The 25,974-nt window shown below is 35.5% G+C and overlaps 1 long non-coding RNA gene across 2 annotated transcripts in view; it reads right to left on the minus strand.

Annotated features, from left to right (window-relative positions):
• Positions 1-25,974, minus strand: part of LOC122487952 — a 54,178-nt gene that overhangs the window by 19,983 nt on the left and 8,221 nt on the right. For both annotated transcript variants that reach the window (XR_006298517.1, XR_006298516.1), the window contains exon 5: positions 3,928-4,104. This is a non-coding gene — a long non-coding RNA (uncharacterized LOC122487952). The remainder of the gene's footprint in view (positions 1-3,927; positions 4,105-25,974) is intronic.

A 25,974-nucleotide genomic window follows, 5' to 3' on the forward strand; every position in this document is an offset into this window, starting at 1 on the left:
AGGGCTTGAGAAATAAGTATTTTCTAAAATATTCAAAAAGAAAATGACAAAGCATGCCTTAGATTTATTATGCCTATGGCAAAGGAGAGAGCAAACTGTGCAAAAATAAAGCTCAACCCAAGGATGACTTTCAAACTCTCTTATTTAAACCTTCTGGAAGAGAATGATAACTCAACAACTTGACTTATCAAAGACTGCAATCCATACAGCAAGGCTTAAGAAAGATCGGAATGAACAAGCTGCTGCACAGATTCTGAAGGTCATTAGAGTTGGACAGAGTCAGAGCCAGCCACACCATATGGTTGCTGAAAAATTCACTCATCGGAAAGAGCCATAAAATTGTAGTATATTTCTAGAGGCACAAAACTCTGACTATTAAGGATAAAAAAATAACCACTCACAGAGAATTGGCCAGAGAGGAAAGTGAATCAAGATCAGAAATCTAAAATGCCCATGCAGCATTTGTGCTCTGTATAACTACACAGCAGACAGGGCCATGCATCCTAGCAGCCATGGAGATAGAGCAATGCACAGAAAGCCCAGGCTGTTTATGACTTGTCTTTAGACATCACCGACAGAACTTCCCCACAGCTGACACATGCCCATCCAAAGACCTTTGACCCAGTGTGTCCTGACTCAACTACTGCCATGCATTTCCTTCTATTCCACAAGTTTTTTTTAGAGTTTATTTATTTGGAGAGAGAGAGAGACAGAGAGAGAGAGAGAGAGAGAGAGAGAGAGAGAGAGAACGCACATAAGTGGGGGAGGAACAGACCCAGAGGTACAGAGCAGGCTCTGCACGGCTCTACATGGTCAGCACAGAACCTGATGCAGGGCTCGAACTCACGAACTGTGAGATCATGACCTGGGCTGAAATCAAGAGTTGGAGACTTAACAGACTGAGACACCCCAGAATCCCTCCACAAACCTTTTAGAATGAAGAGTGTATAATTTCTTTTTAATAAAATCATAAACTTTAGGTATCAAAACATATTTCTAAATCAAAATACATCTGACTTGGAGCCTCTGGTGAGTAATTTGATCTCTCATATTATAGCTCCCCAAGTCCCAAGGACTGTTTATAATCAAGAACATTTGAAGAGGGCCTCCTGAGTTTTTGGATTTTGTTTTCCATTGGTCAATAAACATTGATCATGTGGGAACGGTCTCCTGAGGGTAAGACCTCACCAGACTTGCTAGAGGGCATTTTGCCCAAATTTGCCCACAATCTGGTCTTCTTAGGAGTGTCTTAAAACTATTACCTTTTGAGGTCTTGCCAACCCTCCAAAGTAGCAAGAATCATGAATTAGTAACTCAGCAAAATGCAACTTTACTTTTGTTTCCTACAGCCCCTTCAAATGTTATTCAATAGAACACCTCTTCCCCATTTTTGGACAAAACTTCAACAGGCCCCTTGATTTTCTGCTCATCTGTATGTAATTGATCATTTTATCACAAACACTGTCTTATTTCAGTTATTAACATGTCCAGAACAAGATTTTAATTAGAACTCTTCACTTGCTTAAACATAAATCTCTAGCCTAGATCAGCTGTAGTCTGGAGCCTACAAAAGGAGCCAGGAGACTGAGAGTTTAAAAACATCCTTATCCTAATATTCAACGTATCCGAAAGCTCTGACAGCATCTTCAAAGAATGGTAAATCTTTGGCACTACAGTGACATTCCTTGGACATACTGTGCTCTCAAAAGTAAATTTAAAAACTTATTGAGGATGAATATAACAAAACCAATAATCACAATTACCAATCTGTGGCTATTCCCAGAGATACTCTGACATCATCATCCTTAAGGTTTTGGGGTTTTTTTCCCCTTTCTTTTCCTCTTCTTTCTCTAATATCTGATATCAAGTGATTATATCTGAGCCTTATTTATGCGCCAAAGTATAAACAATGCAATGAAGAATCACAAAAGAAGAACCTCTTTACCACTGGTGAGCCATTTATTTCTCAATTCACAAAAGAGGAAGGTAAGGACAATTCTGAAACACTTGCCTGGGGGCTCAGAACTGAAGCGTGATACCTGCCTCTTAACAGAAGTGTGGAATTGAAACAAGTATTGGAATGGAAAAGCATATAAAAAATGACTATGCTGTCAGTTACTTGAGACTTCAGATAAAATGTAAAGTTGAAAGCTGGCAAGCAGAAAAGCTCATGTGGAGAAAGAACTCTATCATAGATGAGAGTATTATTTTTGCTGTCTTATACATAAATCATGGCAAGGAAAAGGAAAGAAACATTTCAACTGCCAAATGGATAACTAATCATGGCACTAACCTCCCTCAAACATGAGGAACATTCATCTAGTCCAATTCAAAATTATTTTTCTCATGTCTTATTGGTTTAGGTTGTCATAGAATTTGCCCCTATATATATATACAGAGAGAGTTCGTTAATGGCAAGAAGGTAATTCTGTTGATGAGACTGGCAATATGGGAGGAAAGTGTTTCACTGTAAATTTGGAGGACAAATGTTAGTTTCCAATAACAGCTAATATAAGTGAGATAGTGATAGTGTTCTGATCCTCTATAGAAATCGGAGTGCATTTGGAGTATCTTGATTGACACATTTTAAAATGTATTGGTGCGGACAACTTATGAACTCATTTAAAGATGTGGAATAAGATGGGGAACAAACATGACAAGAATTCACATTTAAAAAATGACGTCAAGAGCTGAGAATGTTTTATCTGGAGAATACAGGGTTCCATTGGACTCATAGGCTGAGGAACTTGACTATCTTTACCTATTTGAAACTACCATATGAAACAGGAGACATGAGACAAATAGGAGATAAATGCTTCTCTATGATCAGAGAAAAATGAGCAAAACATAAAGGAACATCATGTTTGGATCAAAGATAAAATGGGTATTTCAGGAGGAAGAGCATTCTCTGCCAGTAGAGTTGTTTTGATATGACATGTTAGTCACCTCTAGGTTAGAATTTCCCTCAGCTCATTGTTTTGGGGACTCATGAATTCTGGTCCATCACCTATTACCATATTGGACTCATGGAACATACTTCATGGGTTAAAGAGGCAAATGTTTCAATATACCTGTTAGCTCTCTACCCCAAGTATTGGTTCTATAGTGCCTCCTATGATTGAGCCTTGGGCCGGAAAGAGAAAGTATTCCAGAATGACAAAATAATTTTGTGTCTTAGACCTTCCAAAATGGATAGCTTCCTCTAATAGCTCTAAATGGATAGCTCTAAATTCTGCAGAATCCTTTATTTTTTTTGTTCAATTAATCCATATTCTCCTTTTTTGTTTTCAATTATGAAGCTATTCTTTATATGTTTCATAACTTAAAAATTCATGTGATAAACGGACAGGCCAAAAACAAAAAAACACCCACTTTTCCTTTTCAACATCTATACTGTTGTGATTTATGAACCTCTTTTTATTTGGTTTTCTGTATTACATTTTTTTAAGTCATAGGTGAAAGAATAGGAATCACTTCTTTGAGCTATATTGTATATGACTATCTGAACTACAGTACAAGTCTGTACGAGTCTGTTGTGCATCACACAGTAGAACCAGTAAGATAAATAATGTAGCCGCATAAAAATACCTTATTATTCATGTTATAAACACTTCTGATTTTACCTAAACACAGCCAAGTACAGAGTAGCCATATTACCTTGGTGTTTTGCATAGCAATCATGAAGCATATAAACTGTATGGGTATTTATTTTCAACATTTTTCTGATCATTAAATGGAGGTTAGAGCTAGTTCATCTTTAAATTCAGAATATTATTCTATACATATGGAGCTATAACATTTTTTCCCATATGGTGTCATATTTATTTCCACAAAGGAAATGTGATGACAGAAATTTAAAAAAAAAAGGTTTCCAAAAAAATGTATTAAAACAACAGTAGATTTCCTATTAAGCAAAGAATTCAGTACCTCATTTTTCAGCCAGTTGAAGGAGCGCCGAGAATGTACTGGCGTTGGAAAAGATACTTCTTTCCAGCCAAACTCTTCAGAGAAGTTCAATAAGAATAATTTCCATTCAGGAATTCCATCTTTCATATGCCAGGTGTCAGGACTGTCAAATCTTTGGACTGTTTAGTCTTATCAAACCTAATAAAACAATCGTACATAACCGCTAGGAAACATTTTGTTGCTCTTTTCCACACAGCATCACTTTTAAGTTTAACTTGGTTTACTGAAAACCAGTTTTGCATTTTTGAACATCTTGTTCAGATTTCGAAAGAAGATTTTTCTTGAAAGTATGTCAATGTAAGGAGTTATTCAAATATACACATAAAACAAGAATGATATTCAAATGCTTATATACTGAATGTAAACCAGGAGTCATGAAATTAGAATGGTACTCTTTCTGGGGGAGAAATCAGAGGTAGAAACCTTTTAGCCTTATCTTACTGACAGTTAACAGGGAGTTATATGGTGCTGGTTGGGCGTTGTTTTGTGACAAACATTTGAAATTAAGTAGAGAAAAGCGATGTGCAGATTGTCTCCTTGCACCATGATTCAGTTTCATGATATGCTGGCTTCCCTGTAGGCATCAAGTTGAAAATATCCTTCCTTTCCTTATTCCTCATAGCTTATAGTTCTTTTTTTGAAGTTTATTTATTTATTTGAGAGAGAGAGGGGCAGGGGAGGGGTAGAGGAAGAGAGGGAGAGGGAGAGAGAGAGAGAGAGAGAGAGAGAGAGAGAGAGAGAGAATTCCAAGCAGGCTCCCCACTCCCAGCTTGGAGTCCAATGTGGGGCTTGAACTCATGAACTGTAACATCATAACTTGAGCTGAAATCAACAGTAGGATGTTTAACTCACTAAACCACCAGGTGCCCCCATAGCTTATAGTTCTATAGCAGGAATGGGATGGAGAGAATTTCTCAAGTGTTACCCACAAGTAATTAATTTGGCTATATATGTTAGCTTAATAACATGTAAATAATACTTCTTTTAATTTCTCCATCAATATATCAGTAAACAAGAAATCAATTAATTTGAGAGGGGGTTGATATAGTTGCTCAGTGTTGCTCAAACACAGGATAAAGCATGACAAATAATGCATTTTTTCTTCTCTACGTTAAATTACCCATGATTTAGGAGAGAATAATATTAATCACTCCTTTACAGGGCTATCCTGGAATTTTTTTGGATGATCTGAGCATTTCCTGGATGGCATTTAAGAATACAGTGTGTATATATATATATATATATATATATATATATATATACACACACACACACACACACACACACACATACATACATACAGTGTCGATTGTCCCTGAAGTCCTCAGCAAGTCCAGCCTTTAGTTAAGAGGAAGTCTAAACCATGACCTGTTTTCACATCACTGGGGTTTACTAGATCCTTTCTGACCATAAATTATAGTTCTAAATTCAAAATTCCTGTCTTAGGTTTAAGACCAAGTCCTTGACCTCTATAGCACTTTTTGGTAGGTGGGTGCATGGTTTATTTGGCTGTGTTTCAGTCCTCCTCCTTTCTCAATACTGGCCTGATACTTCAGTTCCACCAAGAATGTTTGGTCCTATTTACATTAACCGTGTTTCTTCACAGACCAGAGTCTAGTCCTAATACTTGAAATGTATCAGCAAGAATTGTTGACTTCCACAGTATCTAGTCACCAATCTGTTAGAGCCTCTCTGGTAACAACCAACGCCTTGGAATTACAACTAGTAACTAGTAGAATAGAAATACTTGTGACTCTGTATATTCCCATAGCAGTGTGATGCATTTTAACATCATCTATTCTACGTCCCACTTCCAAAAAAGTTGAAAATTACTAATTTTCAGAATTATTAAGGTAATATGGAAATATAATGTATTATTTTTTTATGAGTGTGTGTAAAATTCTCAAAGCCAGAGAGCCCTTTTCATTTTGTATCCCCTGCAATCAAACTGGGACTTGGCCTAGATGCCTTTGGCCTACCTTGAACAGGCAAATCTAGTTGCTGCATTCTAGTCCTTTCCTGAACTTCATTGTAGCATCTGAGAGCTTCTTTTTAGAGCCTTAGAAGCACTTAAAAAAGAAAAGTTTAAATGAGATTAGCAGTTGCAAAAATTGGTGCCAGAAAAGAGAAAACAATTAATAAGGAAATTGATGGAAAGGGAGAAGAAACAAGGCATGACTCTTACTACCTTCAAAGGTATTATGTACATAAAATAAATCAAGGTGACTTAGTGATAGCTCAAAGAATCACAGCTGGCAAAGAATAGTTTAAAAAACTGATATTTTAGGGAAAACATGTATGACTTGAATTATCTTCTTCAAGTTTACTTAATATCTTAAATTACAGATTTTCTCTACATCTGTTCCCATGGCAGTTGATGTTTCCATGGCTGATGTTGCCTGGTCATACCCATGTCCATCAAATGGAGAATTTTGCTCCCCCATAGTCAAGGAAGCAGAGAAGTGAGGACAACATAATTCAGATTACCTTGATCTTTCTGTAATTTCTGCTTAAAGTAAAATTTAAACATTTATAAACTTACAAAAATTGACAAATGTGGCACATCCACTCTTCTCTGTAGCAAGTGTCTAAGCAAAAATTAAGCATTATTAATAAACATTATGAAATAAAATATGGAATGAATATTAACCAAATATAAAGGTTAATCTCTATCCTGCTAAACAAGTAAAATTTGAACAAAAAATGTGAATTATCCATGAGAACAAGTCACTGAAGTAATACAGAAGAAAATAATTAGGCAAGAGAAAGCTTTCTGTACTTTTTTAGAGACTGCATTTAGTCCACTTTGATAATGGAAAGTATGTCCTCCCAGCAACCAAATATAATGATCCTGTAGCAGATGCAACATGAATTATTTGGGGGATATACCAAAATCTGATAAATTAATACAGAGAAGATCCATAAAATCATTTCTAAGTGATAATTTTTATGATGATGTAAAAAAAATTCTTATACCTTAGAGAGCTCAGCATTATATTTACTTTTCTTGAAGAAATATTCTTGGAACTCAATGATTATTTATTGAATTTTTGTAAGAATATTAAAAAGACAAGCCAGTAATTAGAATGATTATAAAACTAGAAAAAAAGAATATTTTAGAAAAGGTATGTAAATAACTAATATAGAATGGAAAGCATTCCTCCAGAATACAGCAGAAAGTGGTTAATAGCAGTAAATTTCTTAGCAACATGTTTTCATGGAATCTCAGTTGTACCTATACTTTTAACTTTGCCTAAAATCTCCAACTTTTCACTGAATCATTTTATATGAAGTTTCCATAGAGATTAAAAAGTGGCTACATCAGAGTGTATGTGTGAAGCAACTTCTAAAATGGGTGTTATTCACATGATTTCTGTTTCCATATTTATTTTACCCATACTTCTACTCTTCTTATTTTTTAGACATATTTTCCCTCAAACTTTGACCTGCATGTCCTGAGGTAGTTCTCCCTATTTCCTGACACTTCCAAACACAAAACTCTCTCACTCATTACATCTCAGGGGGGTCATGGTTTCTTGTCACAAGAAGGTGTGCTATGAAATTCAATCTATTGCCACTCAACATAACATCCTTCTAATCTCTGGTGATGGTCAGAGGTCAAGGTGGCATATAATACTGTCACACATATCACAGTGAAACACAAAGGATGAATATTCATATTTCAGTGCATACAAAGATGACTGCCAGAGTTTGAATACACATGGCCACACAGTTGTTTGTAGTATATGTGAGATTCATCCAGACTTCCATGTCTTTCAGCTAACATATTTCCAGTAAATTATTTTCCATGAGTAATTTAAAAATATTTTTATGATTTAAGCATAGAACTTTGAAGGAAATATTAAAAATGTAAGTCATAAGCATTCACAATAGTGACCAGAAATTTCAGCAAGTTGAAAACTATATTTTATTAAAAGTGCACAAAAAGATAGCAGTTGAATAACCTTTTCAAAATTAATGTTGAATTATCTTAAAGTGTTTAAAATTATTTTCTTCTTTATTTGTAAATTTCTATGTCCCTTATACAAAATCATGTTTGAAGATTCAGAAACATTCCATAAATATATCCTGTTTATATATATGATATAAATATACATATGGTATGTGTATATAAAAATACATATACTTCATTTATATGTTATATAATGATATGTGTGATAAATATGTATAATATACATATATACATGTATAGGTATATATGCGTATATACTTTAGAGAATATTTATCTGTGTATTACTCTGTTCTGCTTAGATTTTCATTTCAAAAGTTTTGAATAAGATTTTATGTTTTGAATAAGATTATAAGTAGTTTGTTAGAATCTAACGAAATACTCTTCATTTTCTGTATGTTCAGTTTCCCTAATGGTAATTTTCATTTTTAGCTTCTCTTCTATAAACGACCATCCCAGATGGCATTCCATTGTTTCAAAATTGATACCACTCACCTTCTTTTAGGAAAAGATTGTATTTAATAGGAAGTCTGGGCAGTGTTTTTCTGCAAGAAGGGAGAGAGGGTGTAGCTTGAGGAACAATATTAAGCCTTGTATTTGAATTGTTCTTCTATGAATTACTTCCTAAAATCTGATGTAAGCAAATAACTCTTCCAAGTCTTTAAGAACTGCTTTACAACAGGAAGTATCTCAACAATTTGCTGAAAATATGCGCATCTGTTCACTCAGGAAGTAAGCATCTAAAATGATTATTACCTCTTTTTCCTTAAAGAAACCTGTCATAGTTGTGTCATCCAACATGCACCTTTGCCACGGGTATGTACCTGGGCTGAGAAACACTAACACATTCTTAAAAAGAAATATCTTTCTCTCTCTCTCTCTCTGTGTGTATGTGTATATATATATATATATATATATATATATATATATATATATATATACACACACCTCCATACACACACACACACACACACACACACACACATTAATAAATTAAATGTAAAGGTCACTAGGAGCAGGAAAAGACCTTTATTTTATTTACTATGGTCATCTGAGTGCCTAGTTTAGGGCCTGACACAGATGCTTGGTAGATATTTACTAGATGAATAAATGAAAGCTGTTTATGGTCTCAGATGCTGACTGGCACTCTCTGAGTAAGTCAAAGGACCCTGTGCTCTCTCCTGGATTATTGCATCCTCCCCATAGTTAATAAAGGCCCCAAGGACATTTCAGGATCAGTTACTCTTCCAGGTGATAAGGCTTAAGAATTGCCTAGGAAGGGATAGCCAGTTGGCTTAGCATCTTGACTCTTGGTTTTGGCTCAGGTCATGATCTCACAGTTCTTTAGTTTGAACCTCACATCCGGCTCAGAGCTGGCGGTGTGGAACCTGCTTGGGATTCTCTGTCTCCCATTCTTTCTGCCCCTCGCTCTCTGTTTCTGTCTCTCAAAACTAAATAAACATTAAAAAAAAAAAAGACTTGCCTAGGTAGGTATGGGGGAAACACCAAATATGGAGATAAAAGCTATGTAAAAATTAGGAGGGAAACAAAAAACACACAACACTAAGAACTAGGCAAGAGACGTTTTATTATGGTCCAGATTATCACTAGCATCTGGTTAAATAGAAAAAGATGGTCCAAGTATCTAGATCTCTTTCAGATTCCATATTCTATCATTATATGACCATTGTGTCCACAACACACACTAAGTTTACTTATATACTTATATTCATACGTTGTTCTTGTACTAATAGTAAGCAAGCCTAGATGGGATTTGTTAGGAACTCTCTCAGGTCACTGAGGAATGTAAAAACTGAAGAGTTCTACCATCTTCCTTAGTTCTGATTTTGACATTTCTTTCTCTTGAGTAAGTAACACTTATTTCAAGTTTAGTTTAACAATGTCTTTGTGAATTCTCCATTAGTTCAGTTTCTGCAGGGTATGATTTTTTTTTAAGTCTCTAACTCATTTTTTTAAGTTTAATTTTTAAAAATTTATTTATTTATTTTAAGAGAGAGATAAAGTGTGTGAGTGGGGGGAGAGACAGAAAAAGAGGAGAGAGAGAATTCCAAGCAAGCTCCACAATATCAGCTCAGAGCCCAAAGCAGGGCTCAAACTCATGAACCTGAGCTAAAATCAAGAGTCAGTTGCTTAGCTGACTGAGCCACCCAGGCGCCCCTTTACTAACTTATTTTTAAGGAACAGATTTTGAAGCTAGAGTAGGAATAAGCATATGAAAAGATGTCCAGAGCACCTGGATGGCTCAGTCAGTTAAGCCTCAGACTCTTAATTTCAGCTCAGGTCATGATCCCAGGATTCACAAGTTCCAGCCCCTTACAGAGCGCTCTCCCTCTCTCTGCCGCACCCCAGCACCCCCACCTCTCTCTCTAATAAAAGGAAAAAAATGTTCAAGATCATTAGTCATCAGGGACACACAAATTAAAGCCACAGAAAAACACCATTACACATCTATGAGAATGTCTAACATTAAAACAATTAGCAATACCAAAAATTGGTCAGCATGCTGTTAAACTCTCAGACACTGCTGTCAGGATCACAAAATGCCTCAGCCATTTCCAAACAGGAAAAGAGTTTGACAGTTTCTTTGAAATTCAGCATATACCTCTATAGCCAAGCAATCCCACTCCTAGATATCTGCCTAAAATACATAAAGAATGTTAATGAACAAATTTGAAAGTACTAAGAGAAAATAGAAAACTACCATTAGAATGCTATAGTAAAACTTGCCACAGACAAAATCCACAGATGGATACTAAAATGGGTGGGTGAAAGTTTTAGCTGAAAGAGGATATTTGGATATTATGCCTGCACAGAATTTAGTAATTACAATAGGGGGAAAAAAGTAAATTTAGAATGAAAAACTTTAGCAGACACTACCACAGTCAAGGAATTATGGTTAACATTACCAGTCATATATATTGACTCCATGGACCCCCTGATACTATGTACTGAGAAGGACACATCACTTCTGTGATAATCTTTTCATTAATTTATGACTTCAATCTAATTATGAGAAAACAGTGGACAAACCCAAGTTGAAGGACCTTGTACAAAATAGTTGAACAGCACACCTCAAATGTGTCAAGGTCATAAAAGACAAGAAAAGACAGAGGACTCAGAGATGAGAGGAGACTACATTGGCATGTCAGTGCAACATGGAATTCTGGATTAGATGTGGAACAGAGAAAGAACAGTGATGAAAGAACTGGTAAAATGTGAATCAGACTTGCACTTTGGTTAATAATATTGTACCAACGTTCATGTCTTAGTTTTTGATAAATGTTTTGTAGTCACATAAAATGTTAATATAAGAGGAAGCTGGGTGAAAGTAAATGGAACCCTATGCACTGCGTCTGCAATTATTTTACAAGTATAAAATTATCTCAATATTAAAAAAATCAAACTTCTTATCATTTATTCAGTGGTAGGTTATCAATGCTATTCATTCCATGCTGCCCATTTGAGAGTCTTTATTATTTAGAATATTTCCTCATTTCCTCCCTAGCATTTGGCAGCCTTGGGATCATAGAGAAAACATGAAAATATCTCAAAACACCATGGATATAATTTTTAATAGTTCTTTCACTGGCAGTAAACTCTTGTATCAAACAGACATCAAAAATTCAGTAGCTTAAAAACTATAGTTTATTTCTCTAACCAAAATAGTTAAAGGTGGGACTTCCAGGGTATCAGGCAGGTATGGTCCAAAGGGTGACCCAGAAAGCCAGGTTTCATATGTATATTTTTCCCACCATCCTCTAAGGTGTCTATTTCATGTGTGATATGTCAGTATGTCCAGGTTAGAACTTGTTAGCAGTAAAAAAGAAAAACTCAGGAAGCACTGCCTAGTATTGAGAAATTGTCCTGAGGTGGCACATGTCACTTTCACTCACATAAACTAAGACATCTGGCCACATCTAACCCTAAGGAAGTCTGGGAGCTTTACCAACTACGGATTCTATTGCTGTGGAAGAAGAGAAGCAAGGACTTGGTGGTTGGCCACCAATCTTTAGCATAAGAATAATGAGTGTTTTTAAGAGATTCCCAATTTAACGACTGCTTTACAAAATTGAAGAACTTCATACATCAGAAAGAATATTTAAGAAATATGGATAGTGTTATAAATATTGATGATAATAAATGACATTTAAATAGTAGGTTGTGCTTCACAAAAGATTTTCCTGTTGAACATCACATTTAATTCTGTGAAATAAGTAGATTAATTCCAATTTACACAGTAAGAAATTAAAACAGAGAGATAAAATATCTAATGTCAGGGCAAGGGCACAATTTAAGATTTTCTGACCCAACATGGGCATTTTCTTCATAGATTGTTTATGGCTACCCTCAGTTTAATTGTCAAGAATGGCTTAAAACTTGGAAAATAAAATCTCACTTCAATACCATTAAAATCACATTGTTAGAAAATTGTATACTGTTTTCAGAGAATTAGGAGTTGAAGAGTGAGTCAAACTCTCCTTCTAAACATGACTTAACTATATTTGTTCAGTTTTTAATGACTGAATGTTTCATTCAGACCAAAGAACCACCAATTCCAGGCCCTGGGTAAAATCCAGACCTCGAAGTCTCCTATTATTCCAAGAGTACATTTCCAAATATTTTATTTCCTTAATTTGTCTCATGTGCTAGTTTTGTCCCAGGCAGGTCTCATTCAACTCCAAGTTCAAACAAGAGCCTTCAGTCTCACAATCTCTCATCTCTCCTCCAATTTGTTTTGGCTGATCGCCTCCCACTGTGACCACACTATTTCTCTCACTTGCACAGTTGATGCCATATGTCACTGCTGTTTGCAAGGGAATACTTGAAAGGGTAGGTTCATTTGTAAGGGAGCAGGGCTAAAGGACAGAACTCACAAGGAGTAACTCCGCAATCCTGACATTCCATTACTGACTCCCTTAATGGGGAGTGATAACATAAAACCCCTGCACATCACAAGACCCTAAGTAAGTATTGTGGTCCTTCCTTCCTATCCATATAAAATTTGTGTCACCCTGTAACAAGGCTGCCAAAACACTAATCTGATTTTTCACCAGTGGAAGTTTAGGTTTATGAATAGTAGAACTCATGTATGTCTTTGTTATACAATAGTAAAAGCATCCCAGAAACTCTAGCCTAAAGTCTTGGTATCATACCTTAAGAGGACTATTTCTGCCTGGAGAACTGCTAGAGAGGTGAAGGGCCTCAATGACATTCCAAGAGAAATAACAAGGGGGCATACTAACGCTGGATAAGAGAAAACTGGCATTTGAAGAGTTATCTCCAAATATCCCAAGGGCAGCACTAAATTCAGCAATCTTAGTGAGGAATCATTTTGCATTGTGTAATAGGGAGAACCACATTTTGGTGATTATTAGGAATCAGGTAGCAGCTCAACATGAGGAAAAGTAGGTTTAAACATAAGAAGTGGGTAAAAAAAAAAAAGAAGGGGTAGCACTCCAAGTGAACTAGTTTCTGGTCCCTTGGAAAGCTTCAAGCAGGAGAGCAGCAGTCTGAGAGACTGTGGTTGAGAGTACATGCTGAGCCACTGTGCCTGAGTTTGTAATCTTGGACCCACTGTTCGTTAGTTTCCTTTCAGTGTCAATGGAATAATAATACCATGTATCTTACATAGGTTTATGATAATTACTTTATACAGGAAACACTGAGATGAATTTGTAACACAAACTAAATGTTCAACAAATGTTTGTAAATACTTTTGAAATGCCAGAACCAAGGAAAAATATGGTGCAAATGGGGAAAAAAACAAAAGAAAAAAAACCCCAAACATACACAGGACCGAAAAACTGCACTGAGGGTTGTAACAGACCTGTAAGTTCCCTTTAAGACTCTCTATGGTCTGCTCTGCCTATTATCTTTATTCAAGGGCAAAGTATTACAGGGTAGACAATACTCTAAAAGTATACCAATCAGAAGCCAGGAAACATGAAGTAGTGTACCATGGTACAACCAACGTGCCATGGCGTATTCATGGGTTATGACTGCATTTGTCAGTTTAAATCAGTTTCACAGACACTTAAAAAGCCGATCAGTTGAAATTATTGCCTGTGGCCATTTCAAGCATTAAAACTGATACAAAAAGTTACATTCACTTGTTAAGTTTAAGTTACTCATTACAACTTTTGAAAACATGAAAACATGTCTAAAAGACATTGCGCCTCCATGTTTTTATTACTATTCAATAAAATACAGAAAATATCATAGTGTTTGTCATCAAGCTTCACGAAGACCCCAACATCACTTCCAGATAATGTGTGCTGATTAAAGATAATGATTTTCTACATGTTTCATGATGTTAAAATATATTAGAGGTACTAGATTCAATGCTCTTTTTAAATCATTTTATTTTTTTTAAATCCTTCATTAAATCCCAATATATAAATTGGCATTAGGCCAAGTGGCATAAGTTTGGTTAGATACCTTCCTTCAAAGGAAATTCATAGTTTTAAAATTGTGTGAAAACCATCTTGTAGTGATCTTTCATGGTATCAGCTGTGACTTCCTGTTGGGCAGAAAGAACTAACCTCGATGGATGGAAATGGTCCAAAATGCAAGTTTCTTCTTCTGTTATTATGACTCAGTGGTAGTCAATTCCAAACAAGTATATATCTATGTATAACTGAGGATCACTTTTTAAGTAAGTTATTGTGCTTAACTAAATGTAATATTTATAAACAAAAATTGATGCATCCCGGGTACTTACAGTGTTTTTTTTTTCTGCTCTGAAGTCTGGATCCCAGACAATATTTAGCAGTACCATTGAGCTGCTATTGAGCAGTACTCACATACATCATTGGAAATTTTGCAGTTTTTAAGAAAGCAGAGCATCTTATCTGTGTTAGTCTTGGGTTGGATATATTTTACAGTTGCTTTTCTTGCTTTTTAATAAATTCTGTTTTTAAACTACCCTGAAAAAATTTTGTTTAGACACTGGAATTTTGTTTTTATCACAAATGTTACTCTTTCCCCCACCAATATGGAAAGTGTAAATGGGAGGCTTAAGAGGACTTTGAACACCTGAATGTATTATCATCAAAATAGTTTGGGAGCTTATAGTAAAGTGAAAGAACACTGAAACTTGAGTCAGAATAATTTACTCTTAAAGTACTTTAGACAATTTAAGTAGCCCCATTGGATCTATTTTCCCAAAAGTAAAAAGGGTGATAATGTCCCTATTATCAATCCATTATAAACAAAGAGAAAAATGAAGAATTATATACTGTAGAAGGTTAGTGATATGAGTTGTATCTATGTGAATTTTTAATGATTCCTTTAGTCTTAATACTATAATTCTGGATTCAAAAAGGAGCTACCAAACAGAAGCCATACTAAACAATTTCCAGTAAAAACACATGACATGAAACAGTTCCCCTTTAATCATTTTCTCCCTGAATACCCACTGACAATTGGCTAGCTGTGATGCAGGCATTTATTTATAAATACATTCAGGCAAAGAGTATAATGACTAGAGAGCTGCAACGTGGCTGAAAAAGCTTATTTAATCGTTTTAACAGTCATCCAGGGTTTATTGGTGAATTTATTTGATTAACTGCAGAAGTCTGTTAAGATAAATGTAAATAAAATCTAATGGAACCAGTCAAAGCCAAAAAAAAAAAAAAGTGAAAGAAAGGCAAATAACACATCATTTGCAAAAGGGAAGGCATACAAATTAATTCCTAGATACATATCTCACATTGTGATTAGCAAAATACTTTAATACTCAACATGAAACCACAGGGATGATGAGAAACAACAACAAAAAAAAACCCACTTAGCAGGTATTGATGAATATAAACTTAGATACAAATGTACATTGAATGTAGTTGCAAAACTGAAAATAATAGAGCTAAAGTCACAATATTGGCATGGTTATATTAGATATTGTCACTCAGGAAACTAGATGGGCTGACAGATGCAGTCAAAATCTATCACCAAAACATTAACACTCTTATTGGTCACAATATTCCTGGTGCTTTGGGGTAGAGATCAATAAATTCTGTGAGAATGGTGAAGACTGTGGGTTATTCAATTACCCTCAGAAGCAACTTAGATAGATAGGTCTTCTACGCAAACTTTTAGCATTTATTCCTCAACTAAACAGTACCCATCAATCCTCCCAGATGAAGTATAAAGGAGGAAAGGCAACATTATGTGACCAGCATCTTCAACTCTGCCAAGGAACATTTGTTATTCTTTCTTAACAGGACTGTTTCCCCTGGTGGGCATTAGAACAGGCATATAGGCAGATTTGTGAGGAAGAGCAGTTGAGGGAAACTTCCTAGGACTACTTACAGGGGGCTGATTTTCTATTGTTAAAGAAAATTCGAAAAAAAGAAAGAAAGAAAAGTCTCTATCATTAACTTCAGTTTAACTATTCCTGAGAAACAGTCAAGCTGCTTGACTTTTTCTAGAGATACAGAATAGTCTGAAGTTCTGTGTACAGTAAGGGCATACCATAAGGCAGAGAAGGGTATCCGGCCAGTGATTACAGAAAAATAAATTCCATGCTATTTATCTATTCATTTTATACAGTGTTTGAAAATACCAAAATCAATCACATGGTGTTCCAATAAGTTCCAAAAAAATAATCTATTATGACCAAAGGATCGTAAAGATCAGGGATGACACTTACATGGGCTCCTTGTGCTTTGGAACATATGCTAAATCATAGCTTGGTCAGCTGATTAATTGGTAATTTTTTTGCTGGGTTGACAAGAAATCTAAAATTGCAACTCAAAAGGGCTTCTAATATGCTGATTAAAAATATTTTTAAAATCTAAAGAAAAAAATCCCAATGTTTTGAAGATAAATAGAACAGGCTTCTCATGGAGGATAAAATTTGGTAGAGAACTGGTGTTTTCAAAGCTACAGGGCTGGATGCCATTTCAAGATTCTAATTTCTTTTCTTCTTTCCCTGTCAAACAGGTAAACAGCTCTACATGGAGTCCTTACAGGAAAGACATGAGAAAGGTGGAAAAGAGGAAGGAACCAGAAGTCTTTGTGGGCATTTTCCCCCAATTTTTAAGCTCTTAGGAGAACCTAGAGGATTTCTTGATAAAACCAAAGTTTCCTGAGTTTCATGGACATAAATTTCTAACCACAAAGGGAAAAGGATTATCCCTACACTGGGAAGATATGCCCCAAGAGTATGAATAAGAGATAGAGGGAACCACAATTTGTTCTTGAGCAGTTCCTCTGTGGAGCTGACCAAATCTTAAAAAAATAATATGGATGAATGAATGAATGAAGAGCTGTGTTATTCATTTAAGCACACACACCTGGAAGGTTTGCAGAACAGTCTGCCAAGCATTTATGGTAAGCAAAAGAGAACAAGTGAACTTGAAGAGCCTATCAACTTTCTACAATAGTCATCAGAAAAGTAAACCACAGGAATCAAAGACCATGGTCTATGTCTAGAATGACCAACATGTCCCAGGTTACCTAGGACTTCTGCAGTTTTAGCACATAAAGTTCTGTCTAGGAAAACTCTCAGTTCTTGGCAAACCAAGACATGTGTAATTCCCTAAGCCTCCCTCCCTGCTACACACAATGTGTAAGTATATGGAACAAGTATAAAATGGGTATTTCAAGAAGAACTAAACTTTCCACTTGTTCTAAGGAATGGGAATTGAGAGTCAGAATTCAAAAAGAGATATAGAAAATAAAGTTTTATTTTTACCTCAAAGCTTATGAAATAAAGGGACATCTATAATATTTGAATACCATCATAAAACTAAAGAACATCAACAGAATTTTCCAGGTAAAAATTAGTAGCCTCAAATCCTACACTGAGCTAAATCATTGGGTACAACCACCAAACAGTTTCACTTTTGCAAAATTCGGAAAACACAACAGCATTCTTGAAAGAGGTGCTTAAAGGATTATTAGTTGATCTAGAGGTGAATCAAAGGGAAAACTCAAGAAGTAGAAAACTGTATAATAAGAAATCACATGTAAGCCCCAAAAAACAATTAAAATTAAATCTAAACAATGTTTGTAAAAATATTAGTACAGTTAATTGTTAAAAGTCACACACACACACACACACACACACACACAGTACTATTAGTCATAAAAAGAATGAGATCTTGCTATATGTGACAATATGGATGGACATAGCAGGTATTATGCTAAGTGAAATAAATCAGACAGGGAGAGACAAATGCCATATGATTTTACTTATATGTGTAATCTTAAAAACAAAACAAAAAACAACCAACTAACAAAAACACAGACTCTTAAATACAGAGAACTAATGGTTGCTGAGGAGGGGTGGGGTGGTAGGAGAATGGGAAAAATGGGTGAAGACGAGTGGGAAATATGGGATCCCAATTATGGAATGAATAATTCATGGGGATAAAAGGTACAGCACACAGAATGAAGTCAATGGTATTGTAATAGTGTTGTTGGTGACAAATAGTAGCTACATTTGTGATGAGCAGAGCATAATATAGAGAGTTGTACAATCACCATATAGTACACTTGAAACTAATGTAACACTGTAAGTCAACTATGCTTCAGTAATATTTATACTTCAAACAATCTTCATCATTTATATCTATACAGTAAAACCTTGGTTTGCAAGCGTAACTCATTCTGGAAACACATTTGCAATCCAAAGCACTTGTATATCAAAGAGGATTTTAAGAACTATTGACTGAGTTGTGATCATGTGACATTCGGCATCATGTACTACTTGTACTGCAAGACATCACTCATTTATCAAATTAAAATTTATTAGAAACATTTGCTTGTCTTGCGGAAAACTCACAGAACAAGTTACTCACAATCCCAGTTTTTAATGTACTTACAAACTGCATATTCAAAGACAGGGAATAAAGATTAAAACATTCTCCACTTTCAAATTTACCTAAAAAAGGTTAAACTGAGTTGTTAATGTGTTTTGATTTTATAATAATATGTAGAATAAAGTGTCTAGAGATTGTCATAGATTTTTTATTTTTTAAAAAAAAATTTTTTTCAACGTTTTTATTTATTTTTGGGACAGAGAGAGACAGAGCATGAACGGGGGAGGGGCAGAGAGACAGGGAGACACAGAATCGGAAACAGGCTCCAGGCTCCGAGCCAACAGCCCAGAGCCTGACGCGGGGCTCGAACTCACAGACCGCGAGATCGTGACCTGGCTGAAGTCGTACGCTTAATCGACTGCGCCACCCAGGCGCCCCTGTCATAGATTTTTTAAATGAAAGAAAAGAAAGCAAAGGACAAAATAAGAGACATAGGAAGGTAGTATAAAGAGAATGTATAAAACAATTACTAAAGTAGGTCTAGTCATATTGCTTATGATGATTAATGTTAATAAGTTCAACCACTTAAATTATGAAATTTCCCATTTGCATTTTAAAAAATAATTTATCATATGTGTTATAGATAAGACAGATGCCTAACTACAAAGATGGCTTTGGACATCCAATACTTCTGTCTCCTGAAACCCCGCTGTTGCATCATAAAGACAGTATTTTAGGGGCACCTGGGTGGCTCAGTTGGTTGAGCATCCAATTTCAGCTCAGGTCATGCCCGTGGTTCATGAGTTCGAACCCTGCATGGGGCTCAGTGCTGACAACTCAGAGCCGAGGGCCTGCTTCGGACTCTGTGTCTCCCTCTCTCTCTGCCCCTCACTCGCTTGCTTGCTCTCTCTCTCTCTCCTTCAAAAATAAATAAAAACATTTTTTAAAAAGACACGATTTTAGTAGACATAAGTGCAAAGGGTGGAGAAAATAGGAATAGAAATAATAGAAACAGGACTTTATGGCCTGGAAAGCATATAAGTGAGTGCTTTGTCCTAGAGTTCAGTATAGAATCTTCAAAAGACTCAGGAATTAATGTCCACAGGTAGCTTTTGGAGAGAGGGAGGTGGTTGGGAAATTGAAGGTTGGATGAGAACAGACATCTGTCTAGATTCCCTCTCCCACTCTGCCCTGTGTCTGCCTGTCCCTTGCCCTATGGGATGTCTAAGGGCCCGCTCTCTGGACTTGAAAGAGAGGATCTCTGGACTGAGGGACATCAAGAAAATTTAGGGCAGGTGTGCTATAACAACAACAACAACAGCAGCAGCAGCAGCAGCAGCAGCAGCAGCAACAACCCAAGGAGACCAGAGGAACACCTGCAACCTGTACAGTGAGAACTTTCATGGGAAATCTAATCACACCAAGACAAGAGTAAAGAGACTGACACAAAGGGAGTCCCAGCAAATGGCCTGGTCTAGCAATCTTTCTATGAATCTCGGGATCAATAGGCATCATACCCACACAGAGCTTATAACAAGATTTGCAGGCTCTTCACTCTTAAAAACAGTAAAGAAACCATAATTCTCAAGCATTTTAGGAAAGCCTCTAATATGAAAAATAAGAGATCAAACAAAGAGAAAACAACAACAATTTGGAAGAAAAGAGAAAGAAAAAGAACATATGAGTAATCTACAGGAGATACTGAATCTGAGACCTGAGTATACAAATCATATATTATTCAAAGAAATGCAAATTACATCCACAAAGACATATAATTTTAATATGTTTTATGAAGGTTATGAACAATAATGATTCCTGCTATTTAAGGTATGAAATATATTGTCAAAACATTGTAGGAAAGAAATCTGCTTTAGTAAAGAGACCTAAAAGCTTTTGTACATGTTTGCCCAGAGAACACAATTCTAGAAAATGATCTTAAGTAAATAATTTTACATGCACATGTTGACATATATATAAACAGTTAATCTGAAAATATCCATAAGGGCAAAAAGTGACAAACATTCTGTATGTGCATGAGAAAGTGAATGGTTTACATATAAGGTGAATCATTCATATAAGAAATTGCTGTAGTCATTAGAAATCATATCATGTAACAATAAATTAAGGACTTTGGAAATTCTTGCAATGATGTTAAATTAAAATTGCTTATGTGCTACAATCTCAATTTTGAAGAAAAAAGTATGGGTATGTGTACATCTGTTTATATATATATTAATAATTCATAAATGCTAAGGAATAAAAAAGGCTGAAAATTATATCAAAATTTGAGTTGTGTTTATTTTTGAGTTATGGGATTATAGGTGGAATTTATTTTCTCTTCTATGCTTTTCATTCATGTTCTACTAATTTGTAAAATCAGAAATAGTACTATTCCAAATAGGAAGTAGAAATCCTCTTCCATGGAATTGGCAAGTGACAAATATGGAATAAATAGTTCTCTGAGGCATTTGATTGCTATTATAGACTTAGTCTTCCTACTGGCAGAAAAAGCCCAAAATAACCAATAAAACTTGTTCACACAACTGTGCTGACAATGATATTAATGCCTAGAACAACACAGCAGTTAACTAAGGGAAAACCATGCTGGGTTCAACTCGATGAGAACCAGAGGAGAGTAAAAGCAAATGGAAAAAGATGAAATTGACAGGGAAAGTGAATGCTAAATGCAAGCTCCCAGCCTGGGTGGGCAGTTTGGGTGGGAAAGTAACCTCTCCAGAGTTTGGGTTCACTGACCACAAGTGGAACAAGGATTGGCAGAGAGGCCAGATTGAAGCAAGTAGCTATAAAAGTGTTCTGCCCTGTGAGTACCACCCTGAAACATAATTAACCACCCGAACAAAGGAAAACAGTGCCCAGGGTTTCTCCATTCAGGAAGCAAATCTAAGAAGCAGGAACTGGAGCCATGTGCCAACACTTCCCCAAGATCAGAGGCCAAGAAAATAGTATAGTATCTGAAAAACAAATCTGGTCAGCTTCTCATAAGACTTTCTAACTCAACTATTTTGAATTGGCAGTATATTTCTAAGGATCTAAGTATTGATTTTATCCTAAAACTATGAGACTTTATGAGGTTATTTTTACATGGTAACAGACTTTGCTAAGGTATATGAGCTATTACTTCTGACACCGGAGTCAATCTACCTGGATTGTGGGAATATTCCTGCTACTTACTTTTCATTAATTCATTTGAGCATTAACCCATCCAACCATTCAGCCACTGTTCTATATATACAGATTATATATATATATATATATATATATATATATATATATATATATCTGTTAATATCTAAATATATAAATGTATACATTCTATATACATTTATAGAATAATATCTGTTAATATTTAAATATATAAATGTATACATTCTATATACATTTATTATGCCTAGGCATTAAATACTATATAAAGATATACAAGTCACGCATTCTTCTCCAAATCTAGTGGAAGGAGGAAGATATTAATATATAAAAGCAATAAAAGGGCTTTATTAGTCAGGATAGGATAGGCTATGTTGCATTAACTTAAAAGAACCACCTTGATGGTTCAGTAGCTGCATAATCAAGGTTTATTTATCAGTCATAAAAGTCTGAGAGAGAAAGAAGTTCTCAGAAACAAAGCTCCACCAAACCATGACTCAAGAATACAGGATGCGTTCAAAACATGGCCTCCAAACTTGTCAAAGGAGAAAAATAGAAGAGGCACATTCACTTTTAGGTATCTCGGATTAGAAGTGATGTATTGCCTTTTACAGTTTCATTCATCAGAACTCAGTAACTATTTTTAGGTTGGTTTCTCTGAGAAGCAGATCCTAAGCCAATGATTTAAATCCAAGTTATTTATTTAGGATTCGATCTCCCCCCAAATCAGTAATGGATGAGAGGAAGAAGAAAGCCAAGTATGAGAGCACTTGAGTCATTTATGATGGGCTGTGCCACTGGATGTGGTAACGTAAAAAGAGATGTGAAAGTCATGGGCATTCCACATCTTGCAGGTGAGGCAGCACCAGTGCCCAAAGCAAAGGTCTGAAGTTCAAAGTGTCAGCCGTTAGCAGCAAGGTATGTCAAAGCTGCAGCATGCACACACAGACTAGTTAAAGAGAGCCGAGGGAATGAGCAGGGCAAAAACAGTGTCTACTTCAGGTTGCAACAAAACTCAAGGAAAGCCAGAAAATATTGTATTCCTGTGTACCAATGAAGAGGAAATTTCATGGTAAACACATGCATGGATTTTGTCATAATATTTAAGATGTGTCATATAAACAGAGAGGAATCCTATGATAACTTGGTTGCAATGAGCCTGACAATGGACGGTTGGCTCTTATTATCTTTCTAGCCACTGAGATTGATGATTATTGACCCAAGAATAAACAGATACTTAAGGTGTACAATGCGATGATTTAATTACACATACATTGTGAAATGATCACCACTATCAAGTACATTAATACATCTAAAACCTCACATACTCACCTTCATGTATGTGAATATCTACTCTCCTAACAAATTTCAAGTATAGAGTATTATTAACTCCAGTCATCACATTGAATATTAGGTTCCCAAAACTTACTCAATTTACAACTGAACATTTGTACCCTTTCACCAACCCTCTCCATTTCCCCTACTCTTAACTCCTGGCAACGACCTTTCCACTTTCTGGCTTTATGAGTTCAACTTTTTTAGGCCCTACATGTAAGTGAGATTATGTAGTATTTATATTCCTGTGTCTGCCTTATTTCACTTAGAATAATGTTTTCCAGCTTCATCCATGTTGTCACAAATGGCAGAATATGTTTCTCTTTTATGGGTGAATAATATTCCACTGTATATATACACCACACTTTCATCTCTTAATGGATACACAGATTAATGCCATACCTTGGCTACTGCAAATAATGATCCAATAAACATTAGTGGGAAGACATATTTTCAACATACTCATTTCATTCCTTTTAGATATATACTCAGAAGTGGGATTGCTTTTTCAGAACCTTCATACTGAAGAACCTTCATAATAGCTATGCAGATTTACATTCCACCAACAAGGTAAAAGAGTTCTCTTTTCTCCACACTCTCACCAAAACTTATTATCTTCTCACTTTTTGATAAAAGACATCCTAACAGGTGTGAAGTGATATCTCATTGTGGTTTTGGTTTGCAATTCCTGAATGACTAGTGGTATTGAGCACTTTTTCATATATATGTATGTCTTCTTTGGGGAAAATATCTATTCAGGTCCTTCGCCCAATTTTTAATCATGTTATTTGTATTTTTGCTATTGAGTTTTATGAGCTTCTTATATATTTTAGGACTAACCCCTTGTTAGATATGTGGAATGAAGATATTTTCTCCCACTCCATAGGTTGTCTTTTCATTTTGTTTATCATTTCCTATGCTGAACAGAGTTTTTTATTGATGTAGTCTCATTTATTTTTGCATTTGTTACCTGTGTTTTGGTAAAATATCCAAAAAAATCATTGCCAGTACCAATGTCAAGAGCTTTTCCTCTATATTTTCTTGCAGGTGTTCTACAATTTCAGTTCTTACATTTACCTTTTGTAATACGTTGTGAGTTTATAGTTTTGTGTATTATGTAAGATAAAGGTCCAATATCCTCCTTGTGCATATGCATATTGAATTTTTCAAACACCATTTCTTGAAGAGACTATCCTTTTCTTATTATCTGTTCTAGCTGCCTTTATCAAAGAATAGTTTAGAGTATATTCATGGACTTACTTCTGGGATCTCAATTATCTTCATAAATCTGGTACCAATAAATTATTGTTATCTTAAGAATATTCCCACAGATATCTGTTAGATTTATGACTCAATAAACATTTGTGTTTAACTAATAATTAACAATCATTTGTTCAACTCTCATAGCATTCTAGACTCCAAAATCCACCTAAATATATAAGACTCTCACTCTCATGGTGATTTTAGAAATAATGGTCCTATTGTACTTGGATCTCTCATCTCTAATTACTTATCTGCAAAAAAAAAAAAAATCACCGTACACATTGAAATGCTTTATTTCATTATATTAAAATGGAAAGTTTACACATGGAGACTGCACAGTACCCTGTACATATGCTACACTATTTGTCCTTAAGTCTAGGGATTTCCTTTCCTTGGCATGAATTATAGGAGAGGTGCCTAACACCCAGACTGAGTGAGTTATTCTAGCTTATGGTGGTGTTGGAGAGAAAAGCGCATAAACCAGAGGATGTCATTAGACCAGTGACAATGGAGGAGAAAATATCCAGCGCTGACAGCCCACTCACTTGCAAGCTGATTGGTGTCAACATGCTGAGCAGTACAGACAGAAAGGCTTAGGAAGGAGTTTGCTGCATCTGGTGAGAAAGGAAGTGTAACAGCAAAAAGAGAACACAATATTTTACGTCTGTGTTGGCTCCACCTAGGAAAAGCAGACACAATGAATCTACAGTATGTATGGAGAAGAACTAACCACACGTATTAATACAGTCTTTGTGCCTCAGCTGTAAAACAGGTTCTGGGCTTGTAGTTAAAGTGGCTGCACAGATGGGGCCTTTTCCCCTTTCTTTGCAATATTCCATATTCTAATTATGACTTGCACTGCTTCTGGCACAAAAACAAGGCCACTGATGTGGCCCCAAGAGTAGGCATGATAAAAAGCCAGGCCCACGAACTCATGTGACTGCTCTTTTCCACTTCCTTTCTCCTCCCTGGGTTAATTCCATCTGTTTTTGTTTTTTTTGTTTTTTTTTTTGTTTTGTTTTGTTTTTTTTGTTTTGTTTTGTTTTTTTGTGCTGACAGCATTTGGAATTCTTCAAGCTGTCTCTGGTTGCTTTTCACTCACTGAAGAAAGAAGATCTAGTCTTCAGAAGTAACTCTATAGTTACTGGCAGGAGAGACAGCAGAGACTGATTAACAATGTGGTACAAAAATCCTGCAAGCATATAAAGTACCAATAACTGATTAGAGTAAAAAGGAACTTGTAAGAGCTAATGGAATTGTACAGTATTCTACATAAATTCCAAATGCAGAATTTACATCATGTATGACAGTTTTCTTCACTTCATACAGTAGTACTTAATTGTGGCCCTAAATGTTACATTATCCATTTTAGTCCATAAAGGAATAACACCATAAAATTAATAAATATCACTAAGCAAGAAGTTCCAAATCATTATTCTATTTCTGTCTTTGCTAGTAGAGCCCTGTTAGTTTTCTATTTTATTTAAATTG

Source organism: Prionailurus bengalensis, chromosome A2, assembly GCF_016509475.1.
Source record: "Prionailurus bengalensis isolate Pbe53 chromosome A2, Fcat_Pben_1.1_paternal_pri, whole genome shotgun sequence".
In the NCBI taxonomy this organism is placed as follows: Eukaryota; Metazoa; Chordata; class Mammalia; order Carnivora; family Felidae; genus Prionailurus; species Prionailurus bengalensis.